Genomic DNA, 24,438 nt, shown 5'->3' on the forward strand with positions numbered 1-24,438 from the left:
CACACACACACATCTTATGGCAATTATATAAAATGTTTTTTAAAACTACTCCTTGGTGAAATCAGGTGAGATCCCTGCATTTCCTGTGTCTCTGCCAACGTGGCAGCACCTGCTTCTAGGGCTGCTGAAGGGTCCTCCATCTCCCCCTTACGGGGCGGCTGCCAAGGTCAGGAGGTCCTATGCAGAGTCATAGCCTGCAGGGGAGGGGGAGGGGGAGGGGGAGGAGGAAGGGAGGCACGGACTGTGTTCTTATAACAAACATTTTCTGTTTCTAATGTAAAAACTGTGCCTATCCATTCAAATTTTCTCTAGAAACATGGAAAATTATAAGAAAATAAAATTCACTTAAAATTCCAATACAGTTAAGTCCCCTACATATGAACGAGTTCCATTCTGAGATCGCATTCGTAAGTCCAATTTGTTCGTAAGTAAGGCCAACAAAGTTAGTCTAGATACCCAACTAACACAATCGGCTATATAGTACTGTACTGTAATAGGTTTATAATACTTTTCACACAAAAAATACATAAAAAGCAAACAAGAAATAAAGAAAACATTTTAAATCTTACAGTACAGTACCTTGAAAAGTACAGTAGTCTGGTACAACAGCTGACACACAGGGGCTGGCATCGAGTGAAAAGGCAAGAAGTTACTGACTGGAGGAGGGAGAGGAGGTGGGAGACGGTAGAGCTGAAGGATCGTCAGCAATAGGAGACGAGGGCAAGCTGCAATTTCACCCACGCCTGACATTAGTGCCACAGGTTCTGCTTCCTTGCTGGATTCAATTCTACCTACCCTCTTGAAAAAAAGATCCAGTGATGTCTGGGTAGTAGCTCTTTTTACCTCATCACAGATGACATGGTAGCACTGGATTGAATTCTGAATGGCTATTGAAACTTCGTGTACCATTCTATGTTTGGGTCCTGTGCCTCAAAAACTAACAGTGCCACCCCAGATGAAGAAAATCTCCTTGCCATTTCCTGCGCCGTGAATCTCTTTGGTTCTTCAGTTACTTCTTCTTCCTCTTGTCTCTCTTTGTCCTTTCTCTGGACCTTCAATTCCATCAGGTGTTCATTAGTAAGCTCCTCGTGTTGCACAGCAAGGAGTTCAATGAAGTCGTCCTCTTGCGGATCTAGCTCCAGCTTCTCGCTGAGGGTCACTACGTTGCTGAAGACCTCTTTGGACTCCTCATCCACCTTCTCAAATCCATGAAAATCATGAACAAACTGCGGGCAAAATTTCTTCCAAACCCCATTCATGGTGACGGCCACACCCTCACACCAAGTGAAGTCAATGTTTTTTATGGCCTTGTAGATGTTATAGTCCTTCCAAAATTGTCTCAAGGTTGTTCCTGATTCGTCACTCACCTTTACTGCCTGGTAAAAAGTGTGATGTAAATAATATTTCTTGAAAATCGCTGTAACTCCCTGATCCATAGGTTGGATGGGCGATGTAATATTCAGTGGCAGATGCCCTACTTTGACATTGGGATGAAAGTCGTCCATGAATGGGAGGTGGCCCGGAGCATTGTCGAGTAGCAAAAGAATGTTGAATGGGATGTCCTTCTCCAAGAAATATTTCTCTCTCTCTGGGATAAAGTGGTGGAAAAACCAGTCCTGGAAAATGGCCCGTGTAACCCAGGCTTTGGGGTTACTCTTCCACACAACAGGAAGAGAGCCCTTGGCTATGTTTTTAAGGGCTCTTGGGTTCTCTGAATGATAAACTAAGAGAGACTTCAGCTTCATATCACCAGAAGCATTGCCACCAAACAACAGAGTTAGCCTACGCTTTGCTGCTTTCTAGCCTGGCATCAACTTTTCCTCCTTACTGATGTAACTTCGGTCTGGCACCCTCTTCCAGTACAGTCCTGTCTCATCCACATTAAAAACCTGCTCGGGTAAATACATGCCTTCGTCAATAATTTCTCGAAACATTTCAGGAAATTCCCAGGCAGCTACTGGTCTGCACTCGCTGCCTCACCACTTACTTTTAGGTTGTGAAGGTTGGCTCTAGCCTTGAACCAATGAAATCAGCCATGGCTGGCTTTAAAAGATGTGCCCTCTGATTCTTCGCCATGTTTCTCCTTCAAGTCTTCATAAAGGCTTTTAGCTTTCTCTTGAATCACCATTAAGCTGAGTGGGACTCGACACTGATGTGATCCTGCATCCACACACTGAGAAGTTTCTCCATCTCCTCCATCACTTTTCCACACTTCTTCGATATTATTGCCTACATCATCGGCACAGCAGACTTCACATGTTCCATGATCTTGTCCTTGTTCTTTAGAATCGTGCCGATGGTTGAACAAGTCATGTTATAAGATCGAGCGACATCTACCATGGAGCCTCCAGACGCCAAAACCACCGTTATTAAATATTGATCCATTCCACTCTTTTACCTCCTTGCCGAGTGTTTTCTAAGGGCATTGTGTGCATATGTATTTTATCCCACTACTTTTTAATTCAACATTTGAACCAAAGCATTTTTTCACAATGTATAGTAAGAATAATAATTCTTATTATTAAAGAATAATTTGCCTGAAATTACTACAGAGTTTGTTTGGTTTAGCGCACCATGAGGTGCTGATTCCAAGTCTCTTCTCTGTTTGGGGTTGAGGCCACTGATTTGGAACAAGCTTAAGGGGAGGCTTAGACCTTCCATGTGGATGCACATCTCCCCTGTTTTGTCAGTCGAGGCTTCCAATCTTCTGAGATGGGAAGTAAAGCCACACCTTGGAAAATCACTGTCCTAGATTATTCAATTAGCCATTTTTCTGTTTATTTTTTATCTTCAAAACTCTCCTTTATTTTGAATAATCAGTATTTAATGATTTGTTGGTGAAGTGATGCCAGCAGAATACAGTAATACAGATGCTCTTTAGCCATCCCAGTTCGGACACGAAGCAGGCAGGACAGAACTTATCAGGAAGTGTTGCCCACATACAGGAAGAAACACTGTTTGGGAAGCCAATTCCTGGAGAAAAAAATTCTGAGCCCGACCACATTTGGAATGAAATTAAGGTAAAAACTAGAGTCTTGCTGTATTCCATGATCCAAAAGAAACTACATCTGCCTGAGAGCAGAAGCCTCTGCTTTTCCAGGGGCAACCGTGTCACAAGAGCTGCGGAAGCAAAACTCCGTCTTGCACATGTCAGGCAGGTGAGCGTGATATGAGGAACTGCCTGCTGAGGGGAAGTGGGGCCCCGAGCCTCAAGGTTTCCTTTTATGAGCCGATGTCACCTCTGCAATACAGGACTTCCTGGCTCTGAAATTCCCTCCAGCTCTGAAGACTGCACAAGCCTGTTGCTACTTGATAAATCTTGCAGCAGGACTTTGGCCAAAAGTAATAAAGCCTCACTTACAGAAGAGACCGATGCTCAGAGGGAAGGGGAAACATTTGTCCACCGCAATTACGAGGAGATGCTGGGCTTGGTGAGGAGGGGACAGAGCACTGCGGCTTCCGGCTGGGGCCCCATCATTGGGAGAGGAGTCGCATCATCCCAGAGGACAGAGAGGAAAAGCTGGGGCTGGGGCACAAAGCACAACCAAGAGCTCCCATCCCTGAGCACCTGGACAGACCATCACAGTTGTCTGCACTTCTGGAAAACCACCATTGAAAGTGCTCCTTGCCAATAGTTGCACGTGGACGACACAGGGGTGTGGAGGGCAAGGACCCACCCAGAGGAGGGTTAGCGGGCTCATAGCCCAGGATGTGTGTCTACTTGCGCAGCGATGTCGAGTCACAGGCCAGCCTCCCAGCAGACATGGACCAACCTCTTCTCATTTGTTCAGAGGGGCATCTGTACCTCCCTAAACCCAGATGGTCATCCAAATTCAAATACCTGTCTAAATAGGTAAATCCTTGTCTAAATAGGCAAGTACCTGTCTCAACCCAGACACCCATTTCCAGCATCCTTGACAGCCAGGAGGGATCAGGTGACCCGGTTCTGACCAATGAGAGGTAAGGTGAAGGGCTGCTGCAGAATTTCTGGGGAAGGAGACTTCTTGCTGCCACTCCCCTCACCCCACCCCGACCCTATTTCCTGCCTTTGGACGTGGGTGTCCAGAGCTGACCGTGAGGCACAAAGGTATTTGGGTGACAATCCAAAGCCCTGAGGATGGCAGAGCAGAAGGATGAAAAGAACTGGGACCACTGATGATGAAACTGAGTAGGACCCTGGGGCCCTCCCAGGCCCCAAAGCCCCTCCAGGTCCCCAGTTTCTTGTTTGTAGGAGAAAGCTCTCAGCCTCCTCGACCTTCCCTGAGTTCCAAAGGGCAGATTCAAACAGTGACTAGTTAGGGGAGTGAGAGAATACAGAAAGAAAGAGTAGTGCAGCATGGGGCCTGGTCCTGTTTCCTCCTCCAGGTACATACATAACAGTCTGATACATCTCTCTGAGTTCATCTACAGGAGCCGATCAGAGGATGGTCACACACCCTGCAGCCCTCCCCCCAAATTCTGCCTAGAAAAACTTTTGCCCCAAAACCATTGGGGAGTTTGTACTTTTTGAGCACGAGCTGCCCGTTCTCCTTGTATGGCCCTACAGTATAACCCTTTCTCTGCTCCAGACTCCAACATTTTGGTTTGTTTGGCCTCACTGTGCGTCGGGCACATGAACTTGGGTTTGATTACAGTGAGACCATGGAACCCCTGGACACGTGGACAGCCCTGACCCCTGGGCGTCCTAGGTTGTGAGGCGAATCGGCTCCGTATCCTTAAAGCACTCTGAGTTCTGTGCTCTGTTCCTTGCAGCCAAGCATATGCTACTTTACAAGATGTGCCTTAACTAAAGCTGCCTTTTTGAGACTATATTGAAAGAGTTTACAGTCTTCTTTCAATAAAAGATGCAGGAAACTTAACACATAAGGAAATTCAGCTTGTTATCATATATAGACAAGCTCTAAAAAAATGACTTAGACAAAGTTAAAAGTATAATTACCAATAAAGTTATGAAGAAGGCCCTTATTCATAAGTGGACACTTCTCATGAGTAACAATGTTTTCATACACATGCCATCATTTTGTGATACTCATGTTAAGAAAGACAGGGAGGTGGCGAAAACATCTGATAGTCCAGGGACTTTTGCTTAGAGCCAGAAGTGCATATTTTTGGCTTGTGTTTGTGGGCCAAACATTTTTTTGAAACTTTAAATTTATTTTCTTTTATGAGTAGGTAATATATGACTCACAATCAAAAAACGCAAAGGGTGGCTTCCCTGGTAGCGCAGTGGTTGAGAATCTGCCTGCCAATGCAGGGGATACGGGTTCGAGCCCTGGTCTGGGAAGATCCCACATGCCGCAGAGCAACTAGGCCCGTGAGCCACAATTACTGAGCCTGCGCGTCTGGAGCCTCTGCTCCGCAACAAGAGAGGCCGCCATAGTGAGAGGCCTGCGCACCGCGATGAAGAGTGGCCCCCACTTGCCGCAACTAGAGGAAGCCCTCGCACAGAAATGAAGACCCTACACAGCCATAAATAAATTAAAAAAAAAACCAAAACGCAAAGGGATATTCAGGTAAAAATCTCTCTCCATGGCCCCCAACCAGCCAATTCTCCTCCCTGGAAGCAAACAGCATCACTAATTTCTCTTAGATCTTTCCAGAGACAGGGGGCAGATTTTAAGAAGTGGTGGGCCAGCCCATCAATGGAAGAATGAATAAAGAAGATGTGATATATCCATACAATGGAATATTACTCAGCCATAAAAAAGAATGAAATAATGCCATTTGCAGTGACATGGATGGACCTGAATATTGTCATATTGAGTGAAGTAAGTCAGAGAAAGACAAACATCATATGATATCGCTTATATGTGGAGTCTAAAAATATGGTACAAATGAGCCTATTGAACAGAAATGGAGTCACAGATGTAGAAAACAAACTTATGGTTACCAAGGGGGAAAGGTGGGGATAAACTGGGAGATTGGGATTGACATATACACACCACTATGTATAAAACAGATAATAAAAACCTACTGTATAGCACAGGGAACTCTACTCAATACTCTGTAATGACACATATGGGAATAGAATCTAAAAAAGAGTGGATATATGTATATGTATAACTGAGTCACTTTGCTGTACTGCAGAAACTAACACAGCATTGTAAATCAACTATACTCCAATAAAAATTAATTAAAAAAAGAAGTGGTGGGCCAGACGTTCTCTGATGTGAGCTCTCAGCTCTGCCCTTGTAGTTCAAAAATAGCCACAGACAACACCTAACAAGGGGATTTGCTGTGTTCCAATGAAATATTTACAGAAACAGGTGGCAGGTGGGGTTTGGCTCACGGCTGACTCCAGAGATAGACTCCAGGATAGAAAAGGGCATTTGTCTAGTATTCTGCACCATCGATGTTTCACACATATTTACCTACTTTAGTCCTTGCAACACTTCTGTAAAATAGACAGCCAGTTAAGAGAATCAAATACATCGTCCAATGCTGCCAGCTTAGCGAACGACAGAGCCACGGTTCAAACCCAAAGCTTGTAGCTTCACACCGCGTTTTATGCTCATTTTGGAGCATTCCTGTTCCCCACCCTTGGAAGTGACAGAATGCCGCAGACACCTTCATGATTTATTGTAAGAGGGACTCTGCTGTCTGCCCTTCCCACACACCTGCTGACACATCGCTTTGCCTGAGGAGGAAGGAGCACCTGCAGGCAGGTGAGGGATCCCTAGGCCGCCTCCCTCAGTCCCCACACAGCGGACGGGCGGCCCGTGGAAGGAAGCCGAGGTGCATGCACACAACATAGTATCTAACAGTGAAGCATCATTTATTCAGCCATAACGGCATCCGTGAATGTCTGGCTTATTTCCAATTCCCTCCTTCTTAGTATAAACCAAGCTGCAGTGACATCTTTCTTCTCCTTCAGGAACAGCTAGGGCCCCGTCACTCTCCCAAATGCTGCACCAAATTCACACTGCCAAGAGGAGTCCGATTTCTCCCTCTTTTGGGTGTGGGGAGGGTAGAGCCCGGGCTCTCATGTTTTACTTTGAGTCCTTTTATTAGACTCAGACACAGTGCCCTGGGTAGAGAATCTCACGAGAAATGTCTCTAATTAATAAACTTCAAGTTGTATTTTCTCCCACCTATGAAGTCCCTTCAAAGCTCCCTCAAGAAGGGAAAAGGGCAAAAGCAAGATGTTACCACCAGTGGCTGGGAGAACCCACCAGCCACAAGGCAAGGGCAGGAGGGGCAGCAAGAATCAAAGCAGGTCTCCCGTCGGATGTGGTCCGGGGTCTGTCCAGGGGGGCGGTTTACACAGCTTTACAGAAATGGCAGAATTAAGCCACCGGCGTCTGACTACTTATCACCTCCGGGATTTTAGCTTCTTCAGACTCAGCTCAGTTGCCCTGACCCCTCTGTGTGTGCCAGTGCATGTGTGTGTGTGTATGTGTGCGTGGACGTGCATGTATGTGCACAGGTGTGTTTGGGTTGACTCAACCATAGCATAAGCTAGATACAGAAATGTTTTACTTTATTTTATTTCATTTTCATATATTTCAAATATTTACACACCATGAAAGAAAAAAGAAAAATCTTTACGTAATGTTCAATCAATAACTGCTATCAATATTTGAAAGTTTTGTCAATCTGATGGATTATCATCATTAGTTTCATTACGATTTCCTCCTTTTCTATACATTTACTAGCCATATGAATTGCTTATTCTGGGAATTACCTAGTCTCATATTGTATAATTTTTTCCCCATCCAGTTACTGTTATTTTTCTTGAATATTGTAGTGTCTTTTTTTTCTACAATAAAGAAACTATCCCTTTGCCAATTACCTGTGCTAGAAATCACTTTGCCAATTAGGCTGCTTTAGTTAATTTTGTTTTATTTTGTCCATGAGCACATTTTAATTTTTTTGAAGTCAAATTTATCCATCTTTTTTTTTCTTGCTTCTGGACTTTTCTGTGTTGCTGAGAGGGTTTTCCTGCACCTCAAGGGTATACACACATTCCACTGAAGCTGCATTCATTCTCTCCCGGCCCCGCCAGGCACATCGCACTGACGTGTTTGTTTGTAACTCTCGAACCAGAAGTTTTGTTGTATTTGGCTCATTAATCGATCCAAAATTTATTTTTATATGTAGAATGGTAGAAATCTTACTTTTTCAAAGTTGTATTAGTTTACTGTTGCTGCTGTGGTAAGTTACCAAAGACTTTGTGTCTTACATCACCAGAGTTACTGTGCTCCAACTCTGTAGACCGGAAGTCCAATGAGGCTCATGGGCAAAGACCAGGCTGTGGGTTGGCCCTTTCCTTCCGGGAGGCTCGGCAGGATAGGCTCTCGCCTTTTCAGCCCCTAGAGGCGCCCATGTTCCTCGATCTCAGGACCTTCCCTCCGTCTTCAAAGCAGCACTGCCTCATCCTCGACCCTCGACACCAGCCAGGGCAGCTCAGCTTTCGAAGGCTCTCAGGATTGGTTTGGGCCCCCCAGGTGGTCCGGGGTCAGCTCCCCATTTCAAGGTCCATGAACTTAAGTCTGTGAACTTCCTTCTGCCATGGTAAGTCATGGAGTCTAGGGTGTAGGTTGGGCGCTTTGGGGGTTATTATTCTGTTTACCACAAAATGGAGTGGATTTGCCAAAATTCAATGTATTGAATGATCCATCTTTTCCCCACTGTTGCACATCCTGCGTGTATCACATACAGATCTCTTCCTGGATTATCTGTTCTCTCCGGCTCAGCTGTTTGCTTAGCCCTGTGTCAACACCACACAGATTTCACTACCCTGACTGCCTAGGCTGTTTTCATATCTGGTAGGGCAAGTATCTCATTAATATTGATATTTAAAAAAATTCTTTCTATTCTTTTATATTCTCTTTTCCATATGAATTTTATAGACACCTTGCCCAGGTTCATTAAAAATTGCCACAGGATTTTGATAACGATTTTTAAGTTTACTGATAGATTTAAGCGTATTTCCATTTTTACAGCACAGGGCATATCGGCATCTCTTTCTCATGTTTACATCCTCCCGTAAACGTAGACCAAGTCATGTGGGTATGGATTTTTTTAACCCGCTGTGTATGCATTTCTTAATTGGCTTATTCCTGGGTATTTTATTATGTTTTCACTGTTTTGAATGCCATCTCCTCTTCTCCTGACCATTGCCGGTGAGCAGCTCGGCTGGCTTTCCTACAGAGTTGTTACCAAGCCACCTTCGGTACCCTTACTGGTTCCACTACTCGGTCGGTTGATTCTATCGGAGTTCTTAAGTAGACAAATATTTGGAGTTAGAATTTCAGAAACACAAATTAGGGTTGTTAATCATTTCCTTTCCATTGTTTTGCCCTAAGGCTTTTCCACAGTCAAGAAAAAAGGCAGAGTTAAATAATTTCTTTAAGAGAATGTGCATTTACACCACTCTCAATTTATTCAGGAGAAAAACAGAATGAAAGCCAGGAAGGGGAAGGAGTGTTTTGGCTGGAAGGCCGGGGCCTCCCAGTGGGGAGGTGAGTTTGGTGAGTGAGCACAGAGGGGAGTGGACTGAGGGGACACTCCTCCCTCTGCTCAGGGATCCCAGCACCCTTTGCCACCCCCCCACCCCGCTGCCTCCTAGGGGAATTGCTCATGGCTGTCACCCCTCCAGTTCCTAATGCTCCTGTTAGGAGCTCAGGGCTCCTGGGGAAGGGTTCTGACCTCCCCTGGGTCTGGGCTCTCCCCATGTGTCCTAGATGTGATTAGAAAAAGCATGGGGTTCCTTGTTCTGCTGTAGATCATAATAGACTATCAAGAACCCACGTGTTCTGAGTACCTCAGTGTTTTTGGAAAAGGTACAATTTCACCTTTATGCTCTTCTTTCTAGAAGAATGCTTCCTGGTTGTGTTTGTGTGACTCTGCATATTACTGCCCGTTCTGCTTTTCATACATACACACACGGTACATATACATAAATTATTAGCAATAGTGATTTGAATTTTCCTGCCCTCTATCTTGTTTTCTGAATGCATCTTTTTTATAGCAGCCTGTTATTGTTTTATGAGTGCAATGCTTTTATGGTTCTCACTACTGATCACCAATGAGAAGTGTTTTTAGGTTGCTTTTTTTTAAAAAAAAAAAATTATTTATTTATGGCTGTGTTGGATCTTCATTTCTGTGCGAGGGCTTTCCCTAGTTGCGGCAAGCGGGGGCCACTCTTCATCGCGGTGCGTGGACCTCTCACTATCACGGCCTCTCTTGTTGCAGAACACAGGCTCCAGACGCGCAGGCTCAGTAATTGTGGCTCACGGGTCCAGTTGCTCCGCGGCATGTGGGATCTTCCCAGACCAGGGCTCGAACCCGTGTCCCCTGCATTGGCAGGCAGATTCTCAACCACTGCACCGCCAGGGAAGCCCTTTAGGTTGCTTTGTTCCTACATTTAACATAGTTTCAGTGGGTCCATTTGATGAAGTTTGATTCCTCTCTTTGAGTGACAAAGTCTTATATTTCATAAATTCTCTTATGTATAACACACATTATATTTATATATAAGTATATATGTATATATAACTATATGGTATATGCTATTATATTCATATAAATACATAACTTATATTTATAACTATAAATATATATTATACTTATCCACCATAAACAATTTTACTAATTGGTCCATTTTACTATTGGTTCCTCCATCTTTATTTCTCTCTTCTTTCCTAGGCAGCTTCTTTTGAGCTAATCAAATTATTAGTATTTAATTTTCTTGTCTACTATAATTTTATTTTATTTTTTAGTGGTTGTTCTAGGAATTTCAGTATGCACCTTCATTTGGCACAGTCTACATATAATTAATGTTGCATCATTTCATATAAAATATTCAAATATTACAGCAGAATAATTCCACTTACCACACATAATTCATACTTTTTATCATATATTTCCTTGTAAATATGTTATAGCCCCTAGCATCATGTTATTATATTTTCTTTAAACATTCACGTATCTTTTTTTTAGTTGAAATACAGTTGATGCGCAATATTATGTTAGTTTCAGGGGCACAACAGTGATGTGACATTTGCATACCTTATGAAATGATCACAACTGTAAGTTTAGTAACCATCTGTTCTCATACAAAGTTATTATCATTTTCTTGACCTTATTCCTTAGGCTGTATATTACATTCCCATGGATTTATTTATTTTAAAATTGGAAGTTTGCACTTCTTCTTCATCTATTTTGTACCACCCACCTTCAAGTATCTTTTAAGAAAATTATAAGAAGAAAAAGTATATAATCTTTATATAAATCCTTTAATTTAATATTTCCAATGCTTTCATTCCTTCCTCTGGATTCATTTATCCATCTGGTATTATTTCCCTTCAACCTGAATAATTCCTTTACTATTTATTATTGTGAAAGTCTGTTGGTAACAACTTTCCTCAGATTTTAATTGTGTGCATATGTGTTTATTTCACTGTCATATTTAAGGATATTTTTGCTATATATAGACTATAGATTGATGTATTTTTTTCCAGCACCCTAAAGCTGTCATTGCTATGTCTTGATCCATGGCTATAATAAGAAGTCATGATTATTTGTATCACTAGTGCCGCATAAATAATACATCTTTTTCCTCTGGATACTTTTAAGATGTACCTAAGGTCTGATGGTTTTCCTTGTATTCATTCTGATTTCATTCTGATTGGGATTTGCCGAGATTCATTCATCTGTAAATTGAGGTTTTTCTCCATTTTGGGGGAAATTTTTGGTCATTATTTTTTCAAATATTTTTCTACCTCATTCTCGTTATTCTCTCCTTCTGGAATTCCAATTACCCAAACGATATTATGGCAAAGATCATAATATATTTTGATCTGTTTATATTTTTCCAAACTTTTTTTTCTCTCTATTCTTCAGACTGCATAATTTCTATTGATCTGTGCTTGAGGTCAATGACCCCTTTCTTTTGCAATCTATAATCTGCTTCTATAACCCATGGGCATTTATAATTTATATGTTGTAATGATCAGTTCTAGAATTTCCATTTGGTTCTTTTTTTACCATTTCTATTTCTACTGAGATTCTCTGTTCAATCACTACTATTCAACTTTTCCTTTAAATCTTTCAATGCATTTATAAGCATTGCTTCAATGCTTTTATTGCTAATTTTTACATCTGTGTTAGCTTTAGGTGTGTTTCTACTGACAGCTTTTTTTTTTTTTTTCTACGTTACAGATCATGGTTTCCTGCTTTTTTGTGTGTCTAGTAATTTTACATTGTATGCTAGGCCATTGTCTTCAGCTCTCTCAGCTGCTGGAGGGGAAGCCAGGCCTCCCTTGGGGGGTTGGCAGCCCTCCAGTCCCTCCCGTGACGTCCCCACTGCTCGTGCTCAGGTGCTGACTGTTGTCTATAAGGAGCTCTTCCAAGGAAGAAGAGTCAGAGTGCGGCTCCAGGGTCAGAAACGGCCCGGGTCTGCCTGCTGCTTCCCCCCTCTGCCAACGTCCGTCCTCACCCTCCACTTGGCATGAAGCTCCTGAAAGTGTCTTCCTCTGGCTGCCCCTGGGGAACGTTCTTGCTTCTCCCTCTAGGAGATGGGCTTTACTGGGCCAGTGAAGCGCTGTCTGCCATCCCCAACCCAGAACGCCCAGGATGCTGGGGTCGGTGGTCCGGTTGCTGGCAGCATTATCCGGCTGTGCCTTAAACTCTCAAAAGGACCATCAGGATTGAGGACTGGTCACTTACGCCAGGGTGTTCCCCAAGGACACTGGGGCTGCAGCCTTGGGGTCACCCGGAGCAATCACTGCCCCTGTGGTCACTCTGACCAGGCGTGGGCTCCATCCAGCTACTGGCATCACTTCCGGAAGATCTGGGGACAATCCGTGATTACTGAAGTCAGGAGAATTGGGGGCAAAACTTGCAGACGTGGCCTGGGAATTCCGGAGAAAGGGAAGAGACCCTTCTCTGAATCCTAGGATGGGTGCCTAGTTTAGGAGCCCAAGGAAAAGCAAACAGTGACTCTGTTACCATTCGCTTCAATGGAGAGCTCAGAAGTCCATTTCTGTAGCTTGCAAAGCCTAAAGTGCAGGTTTCAGATATTTGAGAGGAGGTATTCTGTCTGGTCTGATCCCCCCAGGCAGGCAGCGGGCGTCGTGGTACCAACAGCCGCAGGAAGGCTGAGAAGGTTCATGGGTTCCCACAAGAGCAGAGTCAGAAAAGGGGCTGGTGGGAGCCCAGGGCCCAGCCTCCTGCACACTCTCTGCTTCTGCGGGACCATTTCCAGCCAATCTCCACGCTGTACACTGCAGGGAAGAGGCAGGATGCTTTTTCAATCTAAAATTAAAGATTCCATGTTAAAAAAAAAAATATATATATATATATATATGTATATGGACTTGACAGGATGTTTTCTAGGATGCCTTCCAGCTCTGACAGCCTATGATTTTATCTGATCAAATGAAATAAAATTCATTAAATGCTAATAAACTAAACTAAAATTCAAGATTCTTAGCTCTGTAACAGGCATCAGGTCAAGCCTATTTTAAATATCAAAGCTCTCCTCCAGATCAGTGATGCTTCCACTTAAGCCACACCAGTATCACCAGGAGAGCGGGTAGGGATGCAGCATCCTTGGCCCCATCCCGACATCGGCTGAGGGAAGGCCCACTTGCAGATGAGTGTTTGTGAGGAACAGAGCTGCACTGCCATCTCTGGGGCATGGACCAGCGCAGACTGCTGCTCTGGAAACACTCGGCACGGCCGCGCTGGGTCTGAAGGTTAATAAATGTGCTTGGGCTCCAACACCTGAGAGGAAAATAAAAGACCGAAGCCCTTAGTACTCTGGTTTCCGATCATTCTGAGTTGGCCAAAGACATCGGTGTTTTATGGGTGAAACCCCCCCAGCCGTACGGAGGCCTTCGTGGTCCCATCTGCACGTGTGTTAATGAATGAGCACCTGCTTTGTGGACGTGACCTCCAGGGGCGGATGAAAGTCTCAACTTCGCCCTCTGCGCTCAGCACACTTGAATCATTTGAGGGCTGGACTGTTCTCAGGTTTACACGCAGCAGCATCATTTTAATTTTTCTGTTAATATAAGAAGGCATCGTGAGCAATGGATGCTTGAAAATAGGACCCATTCTGATGCATAACCAGCTTCCCCCCTAAAGACCTAACGGTGAAAACGGAGGCTGTAAGTCACGTGGTGAGCTGAATTCAAGTTCCAGCTCTGACACGTGCTAGTTGCAGGAGTTTGGGAAAATTACCTCATCTGCAGTAATAATGTGTCCCTTATGTACTTGCATGCATTTCACTGTCATGATGAAGGGAGGTCTTCCAGTAAAGTGTTGTAGAATCATCTGAGGTCAGTTCCCTAGAAGTGGAGCATGAGCACGTGATTTATGGAGGGCGGGCTCTAAAGAGAAACCTGCAGGGGAGTGAGGGAAGCAGGGCAGTGGGGGGCCCAGGGCAGCCCCATGGAGCAGCTCACGCAGCTGGGGCCTGGATGCCCCAGCCCAGTTGAAGGTCACCAGCAGCATCTGCTAACGGTGTTTAGTGACCGTTAGCTTGAGAATGAAAACAACAGCAACAGAAGAATTATTCACCCTAGGATGCTGAGATAATCCCAGGTCCTAAATTAACTGTATCAGCAAGAACATGTGCAAATTTTTCCGAACGTGTTTCAACCTGAGTTACCTGCTGATGAATACAAATAGTCTGGGTTACATGCAGGTAAATAAAAATAGCTCCACTTTGCATTTGCATGATATTTTCAAGTTTTTGAAGTACTTTCACACCTCATTTATTATAAAAGCAAAGCACAACGAGTCATCATTTTTTTTCTGAGAAATATGAACCCTGGAAGGCTAGAGGACAGAACTCAGACCTGAAAGACAGATGGGGTGTAATGTGCTGTGTCCTCTTCTCTGGCAGAATCCCCCCATCCTTCACCCCCTCACTTGTAAAGTCCTCCCCACATCCTGGTCTTGGTGGGTTTAGCCACCTCATGCCTGAGCCTCCAAGGAGCCTCGTGCAGAACTCCACTTGACCTCTGACCTCTGACACTGTCCTGCCAATGCAACTATTGATGCATTTTCTTAGTGGAGAGGCCTTTCCTGGCCCTGCTTCCCTGGCTAAGCAGACGAGCACCATCCAGAGACACAGTGGAGAAATTCACGGCTCCCTCTAGACGGACGCTCCCCTCCCAAGCCCGACCCGGGTCTCTGCTATGAGATTCCCAGTGCCCTGGGCTGGCAGGGTCTGCAGTAAATCCTGAGGGTCTGAGTCACTCTGAGGGCCGGATGCCACTCCAATTGGTCTTTATTTCTGAGCTGACCTCCAAATTCAGCTAAGGTTTTAAAAATACTATTACCACTCAAGTTGGTAGGGTCTTCCAGGGATCTTGCGTCCAGGGACTTCCCAGTTATGTCCTCACCATAAATAGGGCCTCACCTGTGTTGGATCTTGGGGTCCTGGAACATTGCTAGTCACAGTGTGGTCTCCAGACCTGCCTTGGGGGCAACATCTGGGGGTTTATCGGGAAAGCAGACCCTCAGCTCCACCCTGGACCTGCGTCTGAAGCAGAACCTACACTTTAACAAGACCCCCTTCCCCTGTGAGTCACGTGCACATCATCTCAGAAGCACTGCCCTGTGTCAGAGCTCTTCCGTTTTATTTATTAATTAACACATTTGGGTGAGAACCACTTTCTTCTGTGTGGAAGAACATGACCCTGACTCCCTTGAGGCCCCAGGCCTGCTCAGCAGGATGTTTCGGCTTCCAAGAGGACTTGGTTTTCTTTCCCTGGAATCCCTGGAGCTCCTGCTGTACAGGCCACAGCCCGGCAGGCGGGACCCAGGGTTAGAGGGGGCGGAGTCCTCTTCTCTGGAGCTGGTCATCAACCCGACAGAGAACAGAAGTGGACCTCGTCCTCCTGAGGTCAGCCTAGCCCAGGAGGGGCTGGATGGCAGCTAAACGACATGGCCGGGCCACCTGGCCCTCTCCTTGATGGCCAGGGTCCCAGCAGGCAGCCCTGTGCTGTGAAGACGCCAGGAGCAGATCCCAAGCCTGGTGGCTGCTTGGGACAAATACGACGACGCTGCAGATGTGCCTGGGCCTCTGTCACCAGCCTTCCAGGCTGCCTTCCATCGAATCCTCACAACAGCTCATAGACATAAATCCTATTGTTCCCTCCATTTGCCAATGAGGCTTGGAGAGGACTGGTCACCTGCCCGGGGTCGACCCCAGAGCCATCTTCCACATGAGCTGTTTCAGGTGTAGTTACAGCCAAAGATCTGTCTGTTTAAATAGGCGGTTTAAGGGTAGACCCTCCCATCCTTGGGCTGTGATGGCACAGAGCTGGAGGAGTTCCAGACCCATACTGGCTGGAAACAGACAATGAAAGAGCCTCATAACCCAGCCCCCTTCATGACGTCTGGGAGTCAACAGAGAGGGGTGTTCTCTGGGCTGGGGGGTGGGTGGTCCTTGAGGGCAATGACCTGAGCTCCCCAGGTGGTGTGGCAGTGGGGCAGGAGCTCGGCCAGGGCCTGGGCATCTCCGCTGCTCTTCATCCTCTGTCAGTGAACACAGGTCTAATTTCTCCTATCACTTCCTTCCGACTTCAAGGTCCCTGTCGGCCAATTGAGCCTGAAGTAGATTTAGCGGAAAGGGCTTGGGCTCCTTGTGCACACATTATCCCCCAAAACAGACAGCTAACGTCTCGGTTTTAAAAATTAGAAAAGCAGCCAAGGAGAGCTGCCCCAAATCGTGAATAATCTGGTTCTAAGACTAGTGGGAAAATCTCACTCTGCACAGAAAGGGACTCAGATGGATCATTTTGGCATAAACATCACTTTTCAGCTCCAGGGAGCATGGCTCAGGGCGGAATTCTTCCTGTCTCCTGTCGCCTGTAAACCGAGGAAGGGGCTGGCTTCCTAGCGCAGAGCTGAAGGCTCACGTTCTTCTGGGTGTTATGTTTAATGCTGATACCTGGGTAGACTTGGTGAGTCGGGGGCCCAGAAGTTTTCTGAGCAAATGCGCACACGATGCGTAAAGCTAGGGCACGGGTCCGCTCGCTGGCGTTATTTGTTCCCGCGTAATTGGCTCGTTCAGTGGGATGTGTGAAGCAGCTGCCATATGCCTTCTGCAGCCCCAACGGTGCTTTCTACTCCTGGCTGTGCACGCGAGTGGGTGTGGACGTGTACGTGGATGTCACATGGGCTGCGCTCAGTTGAGGGGCTGTGGCCGACGTGTCCAGGGCCCACCTGTACCCCGAGTTCACCTGGAGCTGTGATGGTCGGTTCCACGTGTCCTGAGCACCTCTCCTTGCGCCCCTGCATGGGTCTGCGTCCCTGCCTGTGGCTCCCTGAAGCTTTATGGCAGCTGGCTGGGCACTTGCAGGGCATCCTGGAAGGGCCAACCAAGGCCAACCCTTGGCCAATGAGGCAAAGGAGTCATTGGATAGATACCCAGGTTCTCTGTTCCCCAGAAAGAAAATCCCAAGGGTTTCATAGCAGTTGTCCTGGAGCATGCAGGCCAAAGGCAAGAGATCTCACAGTTCAGTGTAAGAACATCCTTCTTCCATTGAGTTCGGTCTCCCGCATGATATGATAGAAAAAGAGCTGGAGGATGCTTATAGGATTAACATGGTGCTTTATTCCCAACCCTGCTGTGTGTTCCAGGCTGCTGGTCCCAAGGTGCTGGGGTGTTTGTGCCATTTGTCCCCAAAGAACCTCCCACCAGGAGTTTGCCTGATCGTCTCCATTGGTCATTGTTGTTACATCGCAGACACTGTTAGGGGGGCTCAGAAATTCACCGTAATGTGGTCCTTTTGATGACTTTTCCCACATCATGAAGTGGGCGGAGGAAAGAAAGGGTTATGCTTCTAAGGCCAAACAAAACAACAAAATCAATCAAATTCAGGCAAAGAAAAAATAGGACAAAAATTGAGAAATAAAAATGAAAGCAGAAGCTGTGATTTGGGAGCAGTTGTGATCTTTAAAATCACCATAATTTGGGAATTCCCTGGCAGTCCAGTGGTTAGGACTCGGCGCTTTCACTGATGGGGCCTGGGTTCAATCCCTGGTCTGGGAAGTAAGATCCCGCAAGCCATGTGGCTAGGTGAAAAATAAATAAATAAATAGATAGATAGATAAAATCATTGTAATTTATAAAGTTCCAAATAATTGGCTGTTGTGCCTGTCTTTGCCCATGCATGTGTGAGGACCAGGATGGGCAGGGGGGTGGTAAGCTGCCTGCTTCGTGAACTGCAGCAAACATCACACCCTCTGGGCTTTCTAGGACAGTTAGTTTACCTTAAAAAAAAAAGATTTTAAAACTCATGGTTAATGACTTCTCTGGTGGTGCAGTGGTTAAGAATCCTCCTGCCAATTCAGGGGACACGGATTCGATCCCTGGTCCAGGAAGATCCCACATGCTGTGGAGCACCTAAGCCTGTGCACCACAACTACTGAGCCTGTGCTCTAGAGCCCGTGAGCCACAACTACTGAGCCCGTGTGCCACAACTAATGAGCCCGTGTGCCACGACTACTGAAGCCCTCGCGCCTAGAGCCTGTGCTCCACAAAAGAGAATCCACCGCAATGAGAAGCTCGGGCACCTCAACAAAGAGTAGCCCCTGCTCACCACAACAAGAGAAAGCCTGCGTGCAGCAATGGAGACCCAACACAGCCAAAAAAATAAAAATAAAAAAAAATAAAACAAAAAAACAAAGAAACAAAAACTCATGGTTAAATAGGATTTAATTGATATAATTTCACAAATATTTTACTAATACACATATTTAATGCATTACTAATACTAATATACAAATATCCCTACTAATTACAAATGATCAAAGCACACATCCTTTTTCAACGTTTTATTGATATGTAATGTATATATAGAAAGTGCACAGATTGTAAATGTAAGGCTTGATGAATCTTCACAAGCAGGACACAGATGTGTGACCAGTACCCAAATCAAGAAACAGAACGTCAGCAGCACCCAGGAGCCCTTTGTGCCCTTCCTCCCGCAGCTACTTCCCTGCTTCCTGGAGGGGGCCACTGCCCTGTCTGCATAATGTAGATTCGTTTTTATATAAATGGAATCATACAGTACATCCTCTGGAATCTTACCCTGTGTACTCGTGTTCATTTAACTTTTGCTTAACAGGTATTATTTTTTGGTTTAGAAAGTGTGTTTACTGCCCCTACATGTTGCTGCTTCTCACCAAGTTTGGTCTGATTTCTGCCCTCTGTAACCTGCCACTGGGGTCTTCTCTGGGTCAGCAGCAATGTCGAGGGGGCTTGGGGAGAGTCTTGAGCTTGTAACGAGGGAAGGAGCAAAGCCCCTGCAGCTTTGGAGGAGAGTCGCTGTGCAGATACCCTCTGGGCCTCCAATGGCAGAGCCCAAGCTGGTCTGGGAGCATTTATCAAGCACTTCCCATAAACCCTGCTGGGTGTGGGACCCCAGAACTACGTGACCATCAAGACTCATAATTATGGCTCTACTAAGGACCTGTTTGTCATAAATCTTTAACAGCAATGCCATTAATAAAAATAACAATAATAAAATAAATCAAATAACCGCCATGCCCTGAGCACATGCAGGATGCTGTGCTAAGAACTTGCCAGAGTTTGCCTTATTCAGTCTTGATAAGAGCTCTGTGAGCAAAGGGTTCTCATCCACGTTGCAAGAGTCAGGCCACATGGGCTGCTGTGACAAACAGCCCCACCCTCGGGGCATGCGTTATACTTGAATGCAGTCAGCAGGAAGGCCTGTGATGCTGTCCTCTTCAACTCTTGCTCCGCAGAGCTGTGGTCGATTGCAGAAATGGATGTGCTTCTTCCCAACTTGCCCATTAGCAGCTGGACACTACTCCCCACCCCTCGAATCCAGGTTGGCCTTGGGACGTACTTTGGCCACTGAGTTTGGGGTGATTTGTTATTCAGTGAAAGCCTCATTGGCAAATGGAGGGAACAATAGGATTTATGTCTATGAGCTGTTGTGAGGATTCGATGGAAGGCAGCCTGGAAGGCTGGTGACAGAGGCCCAGGCACATCTGCAGCGTCGTCGTATTTGTCCCAAGCAGCCACCAGGCTTGGGATCTGCTCCTGGCGTCTTCACAGCACAGGGCTGCCTGCTGGGACCCTGGCCATCAAGGAGAGGGCCAGGTGGCCCGGCCATGTCGTTTAGCTGCCATCCAGCCCCTCCTGGGCTAGGCTGACCTCAGGAGGACGAGGTCCACTTCTGTTCTCTGTCGGGTTGATGACCAGCTCCAGAGAAGAGGACTCCGCCCCCTCTAACCCTGGGTCCCGCCTGCCGGGCTGTGGCCTGTACAGCAGGAGCTCCAGGGATTCCAGGGAAAGAAAACCAAGTCCTCTTGGAAGCCGAAACATCCTGCTGAGCAGGCCTGGGGCCTCAAGGGAGTCAGGGTCATGTTCTTCCACACAGAAGAAAGTGGTTCTCACCCAAATGTGTTAATTAATAAATAAAACGGAAGAGCTCTGACACAGGGCAGTGCTTCTGAGATGATGTGCACGTGACTCACAGGGGAAGGGGGTCTTGTTAAAGTGTAGGTTCTGCTTCAGACGCAGGTCCAGGGTGGAGCTGAGGGTCTGCTTTCCCGATAAACCCCCAGATGTTGCCCCCAAGGCAGGTCTGGAGACCACACTGTGACTAGCAATGTTCCAGGACCCCAAGATCCAACACAGGTGAGGCCCTATTTATGGTGAGGACATAACTGGGAAGTCCCTGGACGCAAGATCCCTGGAAGACCCTACCAACTTGAGTGGTAATAGTATTTTTAAAACCTTAGCTGAATTTGGAGGTCAGCTCAGAAATAAAGACCAATTGGAGTGGCATCCGGCCCTCAGAGTGACTCAGACCCTCAGGATTTACTGCAGACCCTGCCAGCCCAGGGCACTGGGAATCTCATAGCAGAGACCCGGGTCGGGCTTGGGAGGGGAGCGTCCGTCTAGAGGGAGCCGTGAATTTCTCCACTGTGTCTCTGGATGGTGCTCGTCTGCTTAGCCAGGGAAGCAGGGCCAGGAAAGGCCTCTCCACTAAGAAAATGCATCAATAGTTGCATTGGCAGGACAGTGTCAGAGGTCAGAGGTCAAGTGGAGTTCTGCACGAGGCTCCTTGGAGGCTCAGGCATGAGGTGGCTAAACCCACCAAGACCAGGATGTGGGGAGGACTTTACAAGTGAGAGGGTGAAGGATGGGGGGATTCTGCCAGAGAAGAGGACACAGCACATTACACCCCATCTGTCTTTCAGGTCTGAGTTCTGTCCTCTAGCCTTCCAGGGTTCATATTTCTCAGAAAAAAATGATGACTCGTTGTGCTTTGCTTTTATAATAAATGAGGTGTGAAAGTACTTCAAAAACTTGAAAATATCATGCAAATGCAAAGTGGAGCTATTTTTATTTACCTGCATGTAACCCAGACTATTTGTATTCATCAGCAGGTAACTCAGGTTGAAACACGTTCGGAAAAATTTGCACATGTTCTTGCTGATACAGTTAATTTAGGACCTGGGATTATCTCAGCATCCTAGGGTGAATAATTCTTCTGTTGCTGTTGTTTTCATTCTCAAGCTAACGGTCACTAAACACCGTTAGCAGATGCTGCTGGTGACCTTCAACTGGGCTGGGGCATCCAGGCCCCAGCTGCGTGAGCTGCTCCATGGGGCTGCCCTGGGCCCCCCACTGCCCTGCTTCCCTCACTCCCCTGCAGGTTTCTCTTTAGAGCCCGCCCTCCATAAATCACGTGCTCATGCTCCACTTCTAGGGAACTGACCTCAGATGATTCTACAACACTTTACTGGAAGACCTCCCTTCATCATGACAGTGAAATGCATGCAAGTACATAAGGGACACATTATTACTGCAGATGAGGTAATTTTCCCAAACTCCTGCAACTAGCACGTGTCAGAGCTGGAACTTGAATTCATAGCAGATCCACAGGAAGAGGACAGAAAGAATGGAGGGGAGAGAATGTTCGAAAATAAACATTTTCAGAGCCGGACAAGGTAGGACTTAGATCAAAATGGCCCACTGAGTGCTGTGTGTGGGACATGAAATAAGATACAGTGGAGAGGCTTTTAGAAAATTAAGAATAGAGAGATATCCTAAGTGCTCTCGTTGGTGGTGGTCATCATGGTAAGATAGAGAGACAAGTGGGAATCTGATTGCCGTCAGGATTCTTCTCATTGACAAGCAACAATGGAGAAATACACCCAAACGATCCCTGAGGTGGGAAAATAAAGAAGACCACGAACCTGAAATTCTATAGCTCAATGTGGTCTTATTCCAATGGAAGGGTTAATAAAGGTTGTCTAAAATAAAAAAAATTCAGAAAATTTACCACCTCTTTAAAAGATCTCTTTTAAAAAAGATTCGTTCTTTAAAATGATTACAGGGAGTACTCCAGAAAGAGGAAAATTAAACTCAACACTTTTAAAAGGGATATAAGAGGCAAATAAGAAACATAGAAACCTCAATTTTTTTGGTACAACTAAAGTTAATTTTTTAATAAAAAAATAAAGGAAAGCAAACAATAAATCTATGATTAAAATCAACAGGCAAAACATAGAGGGAATTTTCTCAATTTGATAGAGGAAACCAATAAAAACCTAGAGTTGGCATCGTGTTTAATGGTGAGACTGAGAACTTTCTCCTCTGAGCTGTTTCTACTCCCAATACTTCTGACACCAAATGTGTGAATTTTTCCCCACAGAGACCAATTCACCAACTCTCTGGAAATCAATTAGGTGTCCTACCATCCAATTCAATTCTGACAGCAACTACCCAGAGTCTGTGTAGATCCCAAAGGGCCAGGGCTCAGACCCACTTCAGACCACAGCTTCAGGTCAGGTTATGTAATTTGCTAGAACAGATCACAGAACTTGGAAGCCAGAAGGAGAGGTACACCCTCATGACACATGAATGCCTCCACTAACCTGGAACTTTTTTGAAACCCGGTTGTTTAAGGGTTTTTACGGAGATGACATTTGATGATTGATTAAATCATTAGCAATTGGTGATTGAACTCAATCTCTAGGCTCCCTCCCCTGGAGTTGAGTGGGGCTGAAAGTTCCAGCCTTCTCATCGTGCCTTGTCTTTCTGGTGACCCTATCCTGAAGCTGTCAAGGGGACTGCCAAGGGTCACCTAGAATGAGAGCCATTCCTATTACTCTAATCACTCCGGAAGTTCCAAGGGGTTTAGAAGCTCTGTGTCAGGAAACAGGGACAAAGGCCACACATATATTTCTTATTGTATCACCCCTAAGATCAGGAATGAGGCAAAGAGGTTCACTCTTACTACTCTTTTCAACATTATACTGGGGAGTTTAGGTAGTGCAATCAGAGAAGAAAAAGGCATAGAAGACCCACAGAATAGAAAAGAAGGAAAACCATCTTCATTCACAGACAAGATCATCACATGATTCTCTGTATAGCAGGTCCTCAGGAATTCACACCCATTTAAAAATCTACTAGAACTGATAAGTGAGTTTAGCAAATTTGTAGGATACAAGATCAATATACAAAACTAGATTGTATTTCCATGGACAATCCACAATGAAGTTAAGTGAACAATTCCATTGACAATAGCATCAAAAAGAATAAAATACTTAGGAATAAATTTAGCACAAAGCCCAAGACTTGTATACTGGAAACTATAAAATATATATAAAAATTTTAAGAAAAAATTAAGCATCACTAAATAAATGGAGATACAATTCATGTTCATGGATAGGATGACTCAATATTGTTACAATGGGAAATCTCATCCAATTGATCCATAGATTCAATATAATTGCTATCAAAATACCAGCAGACTTTTGTAGCAGTTGACAAACTGATCCTAAAATGTATATGGAAACGTAAAGCATCTGGAATAGCCAAACAGTTTTTAAAAAAATGAATAAAATTGGAGGACTTAAGTTTCTCAATTTCAAAAATTCCTGTAAAGCTGAAGTCTTTAAGACAGTAGAAGCTGGCATACAGATAGATACATAAATCGATGGAACAGACTGAAAGTCGACAAATTCTACGTTCACGATCAACTGATTATAACTAACATATCAAGGCAATTCAATGGGGAAAAGGATAGTCTTCAACAAATCATGTTGGAAATATCTTAAAAAGATCAATTTGGATCCTTTTATTTTTCCATACAAAAAACTTAAGACAGATCATAGACAAAAAATGAGTTAAAACTATAGAGCTCTTAGAAGAAAATATAGAAAAAGTCGTTAGGACATTTTATTTGGCAATAAATTCTTAGCTATGACACAAAAAGACTGATCCATAAAGAAAACTTTGATGAATTGAACTTCTACAAAATTAAAAACTGTTTCACTTCAAAAGACATTATTAAGAAAATAAAAAAAACAAGATCAGATCATTTTTCTGGTAAATCATATATCTTGTAAAGGATTTGTATCAGTATATGTAAAGAATTCTTTACAACTCACTTCTAAGAGGACAAATAGCATAATAAAAGCGGGCAA

This window comes from Balaenoptera ricei, chromosome 15 (assembly GCF_028023285.1).
Source record: "Balaenoptera ricei isolate mBalRic1 chromosome 15, mBalRic1.hap2, whole genome shotgun sequence".
Taxonomy (NCBI): Eukaryota; Metazoa; Chordata; class Mammalia; order Artiodactyla; family Balaenopteridae; genus Balaenoptera; species Balaenoptera ricei.